We start from the raw sequence: 15,821 nt of genomic DNA, 5'->3' as shown, positions 1-15,821 counted from the left end.
GTTCAAACTGTTGATTGATAAAGCCTACCTTAGAACACCATGTAAATGCTACATATAAGCTATTATTATTATTTGAGATAGGAAGCTTCAACTATTACACTAAAACCAGTGTAACTGAAAAATCTTGACAAGTGTTAAAGATAATTTAATTCACAAATTATGTTATTAGGACATACTGCAAATTAGGACCTGATTCTAACCAATAAGGTAGATTTAGTTATTGAAATGGAAAAGGCACAAATTTATTCTATTAAGGCAGAAAAAACAGAGCTGTCTTAAGATTCATGTGTATGCCTAGGGAATTCATAAACCAACTTATATTTGATAAAGAGATTTATTGAAGATGTAAGTAATGGCAGGTAACTGAGCATGAATATAAAAGTGACCTGACCATTTAAGAATAAAATCAGAAGAGCTAAAACAAAGTATAATAACAATAATAATAAAAATAATAATGGCTAGTATTTATATAGTGCTATAAGGCATGCAAAAAAACTATTCAGTGAATTTAGCACTAAGATGAAGGTCAAAGAAGAGAAGGGGACACTCAGTGCAGATGGAGGGGACAAAAACTAAGTAAAGAAAAAAGAATGAATCACTCAATTTTAAGAATCTATGTAACACAATGGACAATGGAGCAGGACTCAAGAAAGTCTAAGTTTGAACCCTTCTTCAGACACTTAACAGACTTGTGACCCCAAGCAAGTAAGTCACTAAACTCTTTCAGACTATTTCCTCATGCATAAAATAAAGAAAATTAGAGCATGTATCTCACAGGGTTGGTGTAAAAACCTCACAGGAAAACATATTTAAAACACTTTGTAAATTTTACAGTATTTAGAGATGCTGTTTATTGTTGTTGTTACTAATATTTTTTATTTCTATTTTTTTTTCTTACTGGGAAGGGCAGAATGAAATATGTTTAACAAGGATTGAAAACCAAAGATAGTTGAAGAAACAGTAAAGAGAGTGCCTAATTTCCCTCAATTAATTCTTCTACAAGTCTGAAAGAACTATATTCCAGGATAACAAAATAGATAATTTCTGAGCTTCTGACAGTGATCATGGATGGTTGGAGAGGTGCCACAGGACTGAAGGACAGATGCTGTCTTCATTGGGGAAAAAAATGGAAATAAGGTGAAATCTGCAAGTATAGAATTTGATTTTGATTTCTGGCAAAATTCTATTGGAGAGATGGTATGTGAGCATTTAGAAAAGGAAATGTATATCATTTAGAGTCAGCATAGCTTCATCAAGAATAGATCATGCCAATCTTACTGGATTTACTTTTTAATCAGGTTACCTAGTGGAAAAAATGTAGAGATAATCTTTCCCCAACCTTTTAAGTATTTGGTTCCTTTTTTAAGGTTAAAAAAAATTTAAAAAATCACAGACCCCTACATAATAGTCGTTGTATTAATAGTATGTGCTGATGAGAAAAGTTAGATTGTTTAGTGTATATATGGATTCCTGAAATTGTAGCCCCACATGTGACTATAACCACTGACTGGATTGTAGTGAAGAGAATTGATGAAGTGATCAGAGCCTCAAAATAGTCACTAATCTCTTAATTCAGACAGGGGTCTCTTGTGCAATATCCCAGGTATACATTTAGGAATGACATACCATGTCCTAAGTAAGGAATGACATATTGTGTTAAAAGTAACATGTTTATCAGATTGGAGGGGGGGACTAACATATTGGATGATAACATTCATATCTAAAAAGGACAGAAGGGGGAAGATATGGCTAAATGTAATAAAATACATATAGATGGAGAACCAAGACACAGGAACGGCATAAAAACTAAGAAAAAAAGACAGTGTAAAGAAAGGGTAACAAATGGTGCCAAATGATATGCAGAAGTCAAGAAAAATGGTAACTGAGGAAGACCATTTGATTTGTCAATTAAGAGATTATTAAAGCTCCTGGGGAGGGCCGCATGCGTGTGCACGAGCGTGCATGCTTGCGTGATGCGTGGTGCCCGGAAGCTGCCCGTGATTGGGCTACGGAAGCCCAGAGGCTTCCTACGGGCGAGCAGGGAACCCGCTCACCTCTCCATAAAGGAGACTGACTGCTCTCTTTGGAGGGGCAGGAAAGGGGACTCTAAGCCTTTGGGCCAGCAGAGGGCTTGAGCATCTTGGGGGCCCTTGGATGGCAGCGAGATGAAAGTGAAGGCCGGAAAGGAAGGAAAGGAAGGAAAACTACGAGGGCTGCGCTGTGGCCTAGCCAGAGCTTGTCAAGAAGCCTGATTGGGGGAGAAAATTCTGGAAGGAAAAATACCCCCATAAGCAATAGAAACTTCCAAGAAACAGGAGAATAATGATGCCAGTCTTGCTAGGGGCTGCAAGAATTTTCTCACAACTAGAAAGCTTTGCAGGATCTGTTGAAACAAAAAGCACCAAATCCAGAAGAATCCCTTTCTAACTAAAGGGAACCCTAGGGAAAAACCCAAAGTCCACCACCAAAACAGCAGAAGTGCTTTTGAAAAGGAAGAACATGGTGATGCAGAACTACCAAATCTGGCAGACAAAATAGGCCAACCCTCCTCTAAGGCCCCTGTTCCTTTGGGGTCTTTGAACAACATAAAGGTTTCCCCTCATAAAAAAGTTCAATGAAACAAATGGCATGGGCAATGGAATGAAAACCAAGAGAAGAAAAAATGGCGGCCTTCACCAGAAATTAGGGGACATCAGGTATGAGAAGAAGAACACAGAATAATTAGTTCTTCCTCTACCACCAGAATCAGACATCTGATTTGATGCTGTAGATCCTTGAAGATATTGAAGCTGCCATTGGTCTAAGAAGCTGCAAAAATACACCCCTCCTACCCCCAACGAAACAAAACTGGGTCTGAAGAAAAGAAATCTATCATTGGTGAAAGAAAGGGTATTTGAAGGCATGACCAGAGCTGTAATCATGGATTGTGAGATGCTGGGAAGCAGGGCCAAATGGAGAAGAAAACATTCTTGCCTTGTGTTCGTTGTGAACCAGTTTGCGAAGTTTGTTTATGGCAAGTACATCAAGCCAACAGAGAAAGTGACTGATTATTGGATTTGGCCAGAGGACATTAAACATGGAGAAAAGTGCCAGGTTGTTCAGAAGGAGGTAGCAGACCTGCTTAAAGGCAGTATTCTATTTGGACATGCCCTGCATAATGACTTTTTAAGAGTCTACTTCTTGATCATTCTCAAAAGAAGATCAAAGACATACAGAAATATAAACATTTCAGGAAACAAGTAAAGAATGTAAAATCATCTCTGACTTGACTCAGTGAGAAAATTATTGGTATCAAAAAGTAGCTGTCAAGTCACTGTTCAATTCAAGATGCCCAGGCAGCAGTGAGGCTCTATAATGGTGAAAAAACATTGGGAAGGAACCATCAAAGACAAATATAAATTACAAAGAGAGAAAATAACCAAACATAACTGAGCCCTCCTTGTCGCCATTTCTCTTTTTTTTCTGATTGTATTCCTTGGAGTTGGCACAGATGAAATATTCCCAAAGATGGTAACTTTTTGGGGAAACTATCAAATTTGTGGCTACAGGGGATGTGTGGTACCAGAGGAGAATTTGACCCTCTCCAGATATAGTAGCTCCTGCCCTGAAGCTCACAGTTTCTTGTTTTTGTTCCTTTCCTGTGTTGCAGAAGTCATAGTTAATGTCAGAGGTGTAATTAGAGTGTGGGTGAGGGAATCTTTGTGGCAGGGTGTCCTTTGCCCTGGGCACAGAGAGTGAAGACCAGAGATTGGTTCTGGGCTTCAATTAAGCTGTGCAGCCCCCAAAATCCATCAACCAGCAGAATCAAATTTCATCACATGCTGTGATGTGATAACTTTCTGGACCAATAGGTCTGTGTACTTTTACTGCAGAAGGTGTACAGTGTATAACTGGCTTGTAATTGGGATCACTATCATCTTACTCTTCTCTGTACTCTTGAGCTGTATGTGCAAAACGGTATCATGGACCAAGGTGGAGTTGAGGATGGGGAGCATCAAAGGGTCCAGTGGACCCGCAGCAACCATAGTTAACTCAGATTCAGTAATTTACCTTGATGAAAATTGACTGGAGAAGCTAACAGACTTGAGTAATTCTTACCCTAACCAGTTGTTACTGTCAGAAGGAGAAGAGGAGAACATCTCATCTGTGGTTGGCCGACCACAGATGGAAGCATTTACACCTAATACCTTCCCAGGAGACGAGTCTGAAAGACGTTACATAGTTTCTGCCCAAAATTTAAACTTACGTTTTTCTGAGTTGGTGATGTCTGAAAAGGATACTTAGTTGTTTTAAACTGAAGTAGGCCTGTAACTCTCTATTGTGGGAAGAATTTGATCTCCTAGGATCCCCAAATCACATACAAATTACAATATTTAGATGATATAAATAATTTAGGAATTTAAGGTTGATTCTATTTAATCAAAGTATGTTTTGGTTGTTCCAGTGCTAACCTTATTGTTAATGCAAATATCCAGAAATATAACGAGCACTTCTAAAAATTGCATTCCTAGGAGTGGTTTAGTGTGTTTTTGTTGTTGTTTAAATAAACAATTTATTAACATTATGATATTTGAGCTTAAGAAAGCTGTGTTTGATCACACTCTGAGACCAAAGGGTCAGCTTGATAGATGTGGTTCAGGAGACTGCCTCTGGACTTGCCTGAGAGTTTATTATTTTCCTAATAACAGGAGTTAGAAAGAGACAGACTGTGCTAATTAAAGTGTGCTAGGCTAGAGGACTGTTAGTTGTTCCAAATTTTCTGGGTGACAAGGCAAACAGGATTTTTTTTTTATCATGTGTAATTATACTGGGTATATATTATCTGAAGTAAATGTTAGTTTGGGGGGAGAGAGAGAGAGAGACAGAGAGAGAGAGAGAGAGACAGAGAGAGAGAGAGACAGAGAGAGAGAGCGCGCGGAGAATAATTTGAAGAGCAGTTTCACTTGAGTGATGAGTTAGGAAACCAGATTGCAAGTGATTGAAAAGTAACTTAGAGTAGAGGAGAAGGAAGTAAAGATTGTAGATAGCTTTTTATAAGAGTTTGTTTGCAGATGATAGGAGAGACACAGAACAATAGCTTAAGGGGATGGTGGAATTAAGTGAAGTTTTGAAGGATTGAAGAGAAGCAGGGAATGTCTTTGGATAGGGAGAGATTAGAGATTGCAGAGAAAGAGGACAGGTGATTGTTGGGGCAGTATTCCAGAGGAGATGAATGAATGATTGAATGGAAAAGGCATATATTAAAAGCTTCTTATGTATAAAGCACTGTGTTAAGTGTTGGGGATGCACAGATGAAAACAAGAGAAAGGACATGTTTAAAGGAACTTATATTTGAATTAAGACATATAATATATAAACAGGAGTGGTGGCCAAGGAGAGTTTACAAAATTACAGGGTTGGCACACCCTTTCCTGGAGCATTGGCAAAATTGATTTTATTATAGAGGGAAGTGCCTTAGGGAAGATAAAAAGTAAATGTGTGACAAGGCCACTGGAGAGATGGTGACAGCAAGATGAAGTGAAGCATGGCTACAGCTGGACCTACAAGTAGTGAGCGACTGAGGCAACCACCAACCAGGGCAGCAGGCCCCCAGGTCTATAGTTTGGAAGAGGAAAAATGGGGTTAAGCACTCAAAGGCATGATTACTGGTCTGAGTGGCAAGGTGACTGGCATTGGCTGGGGAGTGGGATAAGGCAGATGGAAAGCTCATGAATACAAATAGAGAAGATGGTCTTGGCAAGGAGAATGGCCATCTTTTCATCAGACTGGAGTTAAGGAGTGAAAGAGCAATTATATGAAGGATATTTAAGATGTAGAATGGGGGGGAATAATGAGCTGTTGGAAGAATATCTCTTTTTCTCAGTAAAGTATGAGGCAAGTTCTGCTGTGGAGAGATAGAGAAAGGGTTAGTGGGGGAGCTTTGAGGAAGGGAGAATAGCTTAGGAATAGCCATTATTGAAATGACAATAGAAAATCAATTACATAAGAGTAAAATGATTGTTCTATTGTTGAAGCCCGGTTGACATTTAAAGAACCTGAAATCAGCCTCAAAAGGGAGTGTCATGTTTATTATGGATGCCACATTTTATTAAGATCATTGACAAAATGTAAAGGATCTAGAAACAAATAGCCTAGATGGTTAGGGGACAAGAGGAAGTTATATGAAGACAGGATGAAGGAGCCAGGAATATTTTATCTGGACAAAACTAGCCTCAGCAAGGACCTGTAGCTATCTTCAAGTAGGGTTATGATCTGCAATAGGAATTAGATATTTTTTTTTCCTGCTTTGTGGCAAATTACAGAGCTTAGAATAATGGATGAAAGCTGCAGAGAAGCAGATTTAGGATTAATGTGATGAAAATCTTCCTATCAATTAGAGCTATTCCAGAATGTAATAGACTGCCATTGAAAGGCTTGGAATCTTTATCACTGCAGTTCTTTAAGGGTCAATGACCTCTTATTAGGAATGTTTTTGAGAGTATATCTGGTCAGGTGAAAGTTAAACTAGAAGACCTATGAGCTGTCTTCCAACTCTGAGATTATATGATTCTAAAATCTAAAATCATCTGATTTTGTAGTGAGAAAGAGAAGAAAATGCATGCCTATCTTGGAATTTTTTTCTTTTCAAAATTGTTTTAGGAATATAAACAATACCACTGTTTGAGTTTGAAATAGAACAACCAAGTGATTTATTTAAAACATCAAACTAATTACATGACATTTTAGAAAACAAATGCTCCCTTTAAATTATTTCAATTTACTTTTTTTTTTGTAAAGTAACCCAACTATAGGAGTTCCAGGAGTTAATGCTTCCTGCTTTAGTACCTTGTATCTGCACTCATAGGTTTTGCAGATATTTATGGATTTTCTTTTATACAAAAATTCATCGCATATAGTTGAAAGAATTTTGAGCTGGGAGACATGAGATTGGAGTTCTTGTCCTGGTTCTTCCCTAACTATATTTATACCTTTAGGCAATTGATTTCTTTTTTCTGGGCATCAGTTTTGTTGTTGTTGTTGTTGTTGTTGAGTCATGCCTGACTCTTTATGACTCCGTTTGGGATTTTCTTTGCGAAGATACTGGAGTGGTTTTTCATTGCCTTCTCCAGCTCATTCTGTGGATGAGGAACTGAAAATAGGTGGGCAGTACATGTATCAAGAATGAAGGATGGCTCAACTATTTTGGTGATTTTCTTCCCTTCTTCTCCAAAAAGATCTTCTACCAGTCTTCTATTCTGGGATTGACCTTCTGTGCCTTAGCCTCTTATAATTCCTGAGTTCCTTCAAGACTCAGCTCAAATGCCAATTTGAAGTAGTGAGTAGAATGCTGGACTTGTACTTTGGACGAACTGAGTTTAAATGCTATTTTAGACACTTATTTTGTGAACCTGGGCAAATGACTCATCCTTTCTTGTCCTCAGTTTCCTTATCTGTAAAAGGAGGGTTGGACTTGATGATCTCTAAGGTCCTTTCCAGCTCTGAACCTATGGTTCTGTGAACAATGATCTTGTAATTTTGTAAAAAGATGGTCCCATTTCTCTTTGGTGCTAGTTCCTGATTTCCTGTCCTCTCTATTTATCTTCTACATATTATGTATGTATCTTATATATCTATTTTTATACATACTTTCTTCCCCTTTGAATATAAGATTTTTGAGGACAGGGACTGCTTTCACGTTTTTTTTCTATAACCACAGTACTTAGCACAGTGATTGCCACATAGTAAGTACTTAATAATTACCTGTTGATTGATGGATAGATGGATGGTTTAAAGAAATACACAGGTTAGCACAAAATAAAAAGTCATAGAGAGATTTAGTTTTGCCATAGAGGAGAAAGTACCTGTGAGATCACAGATCTTTTGAAATATAATTTTTAGAAGCATTTATTAAGTACTTAGTATGTGCCAGGCACTATGCTGAGTGCTTTACACATATGTTCTAATATGATACAATAACCTTGGGAGACAGTTACTATTATCCCCACTTTACAGTTGAGTAAACTGAGGCAGAAAGAGGTCTATGACTTATCCAGAGTCACTCAGCTAGCAACAGTTTGGGTCAGATTTGAACTCAGGTCTTCCTGATTCCAGTTCCAGAGCTCTATCCACTGAGCCATGTAGCTGCCAAATCATTGGTTAGTTGGCTCTTACCTTCTGTAGGATAAACTTAGTAATAGCCCATGAACCCAGTGAAAGTTATTTTTGTTATTAAACTCACTAGTCTTATTTAAGTCGACATTTTAAGATACTTAAAACTCCATTGATTATGAGTGTGGGCAGCTAGGTGGCACAGTGGATAGGGTACTGGTCTTGGAATCAGCAAGACTCATTTTCCTGAGTTCAAATTTGGCCTCAGACACTTAATAGCTGAGTGATCCTGGGCAAGTCACTTAACCCTGTTTACCTCAATTCCTCATCTATAAAATGAGCTGGAGAAGGAAATGACAAACCACTCTCGTATCTCTACTGAGAAAACCCTAAATGGAGAATCGGACGTGACTGAAAATGACTCAACAGCGACAACAACAAAAATTGTGAGTGTAACTTAAAAATTAGTATTACTGTTTTTTAAGACCTGGAAATGAAAATCTTCTGGACAAGTCAATTTGTAAATGGAATAGTACATACCTGTGGACTGTCACCTATATTAACAAAAATACCATTGTCCTACTCCACCTGCTACATGTCCACATTTATTTGTGCAGTGTATGTGCATTTCTAATGCTTCTCATTCTAGAGATCTCCCAGCCCAAGCACCCACATCATCATTATCAATGAATACTTCTTCAGAGTCTGCACTGTGCCTTTCAGTAGGTGTTCTAGTTAAATGATCTGGGAAAGTATTGCCCCTTTGGCAGCCAGCTATTGCTGTCACAGAAAATAAGCACATCAGGTATTCCTAATGCCATTTATCCAAGAACTGCATGGACTAATCTGAAACTTGCTTAGTTTTTAAAAATCAGAGATGATCCAGTCATAAATAGAAAGATCATGAATCATTAAATGGCTGCCCTCTTAATTTATACATCCCTCCCCAAAAGGAATCATACTTCAAAAAAAGGGTGTTGATACACCAAGACAAATTTTCAAAAGGACCTTAACCTTGCCAACGAAATTATATCTGCCAGAGTGTGTGCAAATAATGACTATATTTGCATGGACAAATTGGGTAGTGAAAGGTTAACTCCCTGATTTGTGTACATAAGCTGGCTGTTGCATGACCCAAAGTTTCACGTGTAACTCCAGAGATCAGAATTGAGTACAAATGCTGCAAACTCACTCAATGTCTGTTTATTACATGAGGCAAATTGATAAAGAGATGTTAGGCAAGAGAAATGTTTTGGTCCAATTTGCTCTCTTTCCATGCAGTTTCAGAAGCCTGAAAAAGCACTGGCAGGTACTCTCTTAAACACTGTGCCAAAATTCAAATAATAATACTGAAGCAAAGTGTCCCTCTTTAAGGCCTCCAGACTAATCTGGAAAGATATTTATAGATTCTGATCTTTAATTACTGTGACATAGTTTCAAACTTATGAAGTTTTAAATGGAGGCTTAATTTTTGTAAGCGATTACTCTTTTTAATATGATTTGTGTAGAATCTGTGCTTTTGTCAACAGAGGTAACTCACAGACTAGGTAATTCTCCTGATCAGTGCTTCTCACAATCTATGACACACCTGATTTGCCCAGCATCACACAACTAATAAAGGTCAGAGGTGGGGTTTTGAACTAAGATAACTTTGTCTGAAAGTCTGATACTATCCACTGTGCCTTGTTGCATTTTCTCTACTTCTTACAGAATAGCAGAAAAGTAATCAAACAATATTAGCACTTGTATAGCAATTTAGGGTTTACAAAGCCACTTTGTATTTGTTATATTGTTTGGTCCTCCAACCTGTGAGGGTGAGTTGAAACCACTAGAAAGGGCAAAAAATAGGACACCGAACATCTCACTTTCAAGGCAAGCTAGGTGCACAGTAGATAGAGTGCTGGACTTTGAGTTCATGAGTTCTAGTACAGCCTCAATAAATTATTAGCTGTGCGACCCTGGGCAAATGACTTATCCTTTCTCAGCTTTAGTTTCCTCAAAAGTAAAAAGGAGATGATAATAACACCTATATACTAGTGTTGCTGTGAGGCTTAAATGAGATAATGTTTGTAAGTGCTTATCATGGTGCCAGACATATAGTAAGGGCTTAGTAAATGCTTCCTTTCAAAGAAAGTAATTTTGAATTATTAGAGAACAACAGAATCTCAGAACTGGAAGGGATCTCAGAGGACACCAAGTCTAACCATATTTTAGCAAGAATCCTCCAAGAGAATACTAAGGAACTGGTCATCCAACCATTGCTTAAAGGCAGTGAGGAGGAACCCACTATTTTAAAAGTCAACCCATTCCACTTCTGGAGATCTCAATAGTTAGGGATGCTGACTTGTCCTTGACATGTCATTTTTCCTTAGCACAGTTTCATTAGATATATGAACACTTAAAGTATGTCTTTTAAGTGGATTGATTCTTTGTGTGTTTATTAACCTGCTTAGTTTTTTCATCAATAAATGTAAATGTGTTTTAACAACAAACATTTTTTAAGCACATACTACTTTCAGGGCATTGTGTTAGCTAGTTAGGAAACAATAACAAAATGAAACAGACCTTTTTCCAAAGGTTCTTATAGGTTATTGTATGCAACCCATTGAATGTATCTTGTATATTATAAATAATAGGGTGATTGATAATATTTTGAAATATGAAGTAAGGAAGCAGCATACTACCAAGGAAGAGGCACTCATTAGTAGTCTGTTTGGTAGTTACAAAGGCCTGTACTTTTTATTAATTCACTGGGTACTCTTTGTATATGATTTTCCTTGTGAAAAAGCTATTAATTCCTATATAAGGGATATTGTTTGGAAAAAAATAATAACATCTTAAAATTTATATAGCACTTCAAATTTTTCTAAGTATTTTCACATACATCATTTGATTGTTACCAAGAAGGAAAAAACTGGGTGCTGGAAATAATAGAAATCCTAGGGAAAAGGGATCATTCCAAATTGGAATTTGTGGTAGGGAAGGAGAGAAAAGCCAGACATAATTTAGTATGCCCTCTAGACTTGAGGCGAGATTTCAAAGAGTTCAGTGAAAGTATAGCTAGAATCTCATGATCTAATATTCTGTAGGAGAGGTTAGGCTAGGAGGGACTGGAAAGTTTCCAAAAATGAAATTATGAAAAAAAGAAGGGAAACAATTTTGATGAAGAAGAAAGAGTGTACTTCTCTAAATATATGGATGTAAATATACTGGGAAGTCACCAATCAATATAGATTTTTACCATACACACACACACATTCACATATGCATGCATGCACACACACACACTTACACATACACACAAAGATAGAAGCAAAGGCCCATGATAGAAGATGAATACAAAATCATTACATCATCCTCTAAGAAGAGTATGAGGAGAAATAAAGCTCAGAATAAACTCAGGCTGGCTAGGAAAGATAAGCACAAGATGGGGAAGGGTTGGATTTTAAAAGGCTATATTGGGAGAGAAAAGAATATGAACGAAGAGAAAGGACTTCTGCTTGAGGTTGGTAAGATGAAAACCTGTATCAGAAAGAAGTAAGGACTGCTCAGTTATTATGATGCTTCTGTTTCCTCTGTCAAAGTCAATGATCTTTGTACTAGGAAAGACAAAAATGATAATGAGAGCCATCCAAAAACATAAGAGAAGCCAGATTTGGCCAGGAGTCATAGTTTGCTGACTTCTAAACTAGAATATCAATATCTCCTTGAATCTGATTTTTAATCAGTATGTAAGCTATCTCTCCCATTTTTGTGTCATCTACAAATATGATAATCATGCTGTCTACACCTTCATGCACGACATTGATAAAAATGTTAAACTGGAAAAGGCCAACTACAAATACACAGGACACTCCACTAGAGACTTACTTTAAAGTTAACATTGAATTGCTTATGGTTACTAGTTTGTTCTGATCATTCTAATTATACTGTATACCTAATTGTACTGTAACATAATCCACTTCTCTGTATTTTAAGGTTGATTTTACTTTCCAATAAGGGAAAACAAGACACAAAGAAGAACTGGAAAGGAGGGAGGGGACAAAAAAGTACCTTTGAAATTCAGTAAAAGTATATGTAAATATATGTAAAATGGGTTTAAAAATCAACTTCATGAGTTTGAGATGAAGGAATTTTGGCTACGCAATTGTTCTTCTGAAAAAGATCTTAGAGTTTTAGTATACTACAAATTCCATACTAGAAAAAAAGTGTGAGAGAAAAATAAAGAAATTTAAACAATCTCAGGCCACATGAAAAGGAGCATAGGAATATGAGAGGTGATAGCTCTGTTGTCTTTTGCACTGAGCAGATCACATCTGTAGTGCCATATTAATTCTAGGAGCCATTTTTATAAATGGCTTGGCTAAGCTGAAGTACAGATTGCTGATGAAGCCAGATTGTTGATGAAGGACCTCAAGATCACACTGTTTGAAGGAAATGTGGACATTTAGGTTGGGCATGAGACGATGTCATGGGACATGGTAGTGTCTGGATATTTAAAAGCCTGTCATGTGGAAGAAACATTAGATATATTCTATTTCACCCCAGAGGGTAGAATAAAGAACAAGGATGGAAATTACAAAGAGGTAACAACTGTATTAATTAACAACAACAATGATAAAAACACAAAACTTTCCAACTGTTGGAAAGTAAGTAGTTTGCCTTAGACCATATGTTTCCTCATACAGGAGATCTTCACACAAAGGCTAGGTGATGATTTTTCAGTGTAAAGTTACCTTCCTTCCATTCTAAATGCATTTTATTTTTACCTATTTATATACAAATTTTCTCTTCAGAATGTAAACTCCTTGAGGCCAGGGTTTTTTCCTAAGCACGTATCATAGTGTCTGGCATAGAGTAAGGACTTAATAAATGCTTTTTGATTGTTGATTGGCTCTTATTTGGGCAAAGAAGGTAAGATGGCTTCCAACTCTGAGATTTTGTCATCTCATTTGAACCTCAGAACAAGTCTGTGAAGCAGCCAGAAGGACTGAGGTCACCATTTTGGATTGCCCAACATCATGCTACTTCTAAGTAACAAAACAGAGATTAGTACCGAGGCCTTCTGACTCATGCTCCTGTGCAATTCCCACTGCCTCTTCCACAGAATTGCAGTATTTCATTATTTGCAACAAGCAACTTTCTCCTCAGAATATTTCTAAGACAACAAAAACAGTATCGTATTTCATTTGTCCTCATATTCATGTATTTAAACTTCTGTCACACTGAAAGCAACAAACAAATTCTCCAATGGACTGAAACATGAAGGACTTGCCATTTCTTTGCTTGGTTTCAAATTATTGTTCTTCTGTTTTTCATTCCACTTCTAGACATCTTTAGACTTAGCAGAATAACTTCATAGCTTAGTGGAGAGCAATTATGCTTAGAATTTTAAAATTATTATTACAAAAGTCTAGAAAAAATAGGAAAAGACTTCTAGTTTCCTTTGTCAACACAGTATTACAGAGTTTTGTCCTTTGCGGAGAGTTACCTATGGCACATTACTTAATATGGTGCTTGGTCATATTTAAATCACAGTGAGTAATAAGGATCTTCAGCCTCCCTAAAGAGAATATTTATCTAAAGCCATTGATCTGGATCTTAAGAAATGCTATTAGTTAGACTCCATATAACAATTGCAATCTATATTATGATATAAATTTTTAGACTGATGTTTTCATAATTTGGAGAATTTTTCATTAAAGACAATGATTCTTTTTATAAACTATTACAATTACTTCAGAATTTCTAAATAAGAGGAACGTTTGTTCTATTAAACCTCAATACAAAAATGATGACCTATAAAACACAAGATAAAGCCCATTCCTTCATCAACATAAATTGCATAAAATAGCTACAATTCCCCCCATCTAGCCAGGGAATTTAAATTAGATACATGGGGGGAAAATTTATAATGTATAGTACAACTTCATTGCCTCTTAATTTGCAATGGAAAGCAGGATTATCTGACTATATATTTTTAACCGTGGTGGTAGCAGGAACAGGACTTCAAATTCAGAAACCTTCTGCTATGGCACGATTCATTCAGGAATGTAAAAAAATAAGACTTTCAGTGGTGGACAGAGACATATATGCATATGTGCAGGCACATGCACACACATAAAATTGTAATTGCAATGTACATAAAGCCTGTCAAAGCTCCAATTTCCAATATTCTAATGAATATCAAAAGAGTCCAGTACTTCTGACTTTGACAAATTGCAGATGAGGTTTTATTCATTAAGAGGGGCTGCTAATGTTTATTTAAATGCAATTTACTGTTGCATTATTGATTAGCTACTGCAAAATTATCTTACAAGGAGCACGTGTGGCAAGAAGATTTCAGGTTGAGAGAGGATTTATCTAGGGAAGGCCTGTAGGCTTGATTTAGGCCCTAGGACATGAGAGTTTTAATTTATCTGGAAAGAAAGGCCTGGTGGAAGGTTTGCTTTGTTTGCATTTAGACAGCAGATGAAAGGGGTTTTGATGTTGAGCTGGGAGAAAATGGCTGCCACTCTCGTTATTCACGCAGAGAATTCAGCAAAAGAAAAAAAAATCTATTACGGGGGCAAGATAAAACAAGTCTTTTCTTCTCTGCAAATCATTTTTAGAATCAGAATATATGGCTCTTGTTATCTTCCTGAGAAGAAATAATAAAAAAAAATGTTACCCGTTATCTCAAATCTTTAAAAAAAATTCCATATTACATTCATTACTAAGCCTTCACTTTCTATTTGGTCTGCATACATTCTGCAGGGTCGTCCTGTCTGAAGAGCCTTGAAGTGTGAATGTAACCCTAAAATAAGAGCTAATGCTGGACTTAAAATGTTTTAATGAAAACTGAATAAGCCATGCTTTCATATACTCTTTCTGACAAGCTATAGGGAAACTAGCATTTAGTCAGAAAGCTCAGTAAGCCGTCTAGTAACGTATCAATGATTCAGAAGGTTAGCTACATCTACCTTAAGAGGTAGGCTTTTCCTGCCCTTGTTTACTCTAGCCCCGTCATTAGGAATAAATTAATAGTGTAAGGCAAAGTCATGACACCACTCTGCCTGACAACACTTTATATAGCCCGAAGGAGCTCTGTTTATGCCTACAGCAGGCTCACTACATTCCACTCAAAGCAGGGAATGAGGACAACAGAGAAAATAGGTGCTCAGAATGAGTGAATAGAACCCATGGAGAATGGATTTTGTTCATCAATTGAATAAACATTTTAATTCTCTTGCAGCCTTGCCAATCACCTTCCAAGTCATGAGTTATGCTTTGCAAGTTATTATAGAAAATTATTTCATTTATTTGACTACCAGCATAACTAGGATACGAATCAAGTTTTGGAAATTGCTCATTTTCCCTTTGTATTGGTTGAGAAGTGCATATTGGGAAAGAAACTGCCCAAAAGAATCTAGTTAAAATATTCTGGAGCTTCCTGTCTGTTTGGGGATTCATTAGAATTCTACAGTGCATTAAATGAAAAATTTCAAATAGATGTCAATGTGCCAAGAGAATGTGGGAAATGTCTCAACTAATAAGTAAATAGTTTGGATTAGATACCACAAGTAATCATGTGATACCTAAATCTGGACCAACCCATCCCTAAACATTATTATTCAGAAGACACTTTAGCTCACTTATTCTATTTTTAAAAAAATTCTAAAAAATATCTAGACAGGATTCTGCATTTAAAATGAAGCTTAAAAAACTTTGTGATATTTGGGTCCACAAATGAG

At 36.8% G+C, this 15,821-nt stretch overlaps 1 pseudogene; it reads left to right on the top strand.

The window, feature by feature from the left end:
* Positions 1-1,973: 1,973 nt before the first annotated feature.
* On the top strand, positions 1,974-3,432 carry LOC114054012 (annotated as a pseudogene).
* The last annotated feature ends 12,389 nt before the right edge of the window (positions 3,433-15,821 follow it).

The sequence above is a fragment of the Vombatus ursinus genome, unplaced genomic scaffold (assembly GCF_900497805.2).
Source record: "Vombatus ursinus unplaced genomic scaffold, bare-nosed wombat genome assembly UNPS02014812.1, whole genome shotgun sequence".
NCBI classification, from domain to species: domain Eukaryota; kingdom Metazoa; phylum Chordata; class Mammalia; order Diprotodontia; family Vombatidae; genus Vombatus; species Vombatus ursinus.
The sequence above is the reverse complement of the archived record's forward strand: the minus strand, read 5'-3'. Positions and strand labels throughout refer to the sequence as shown.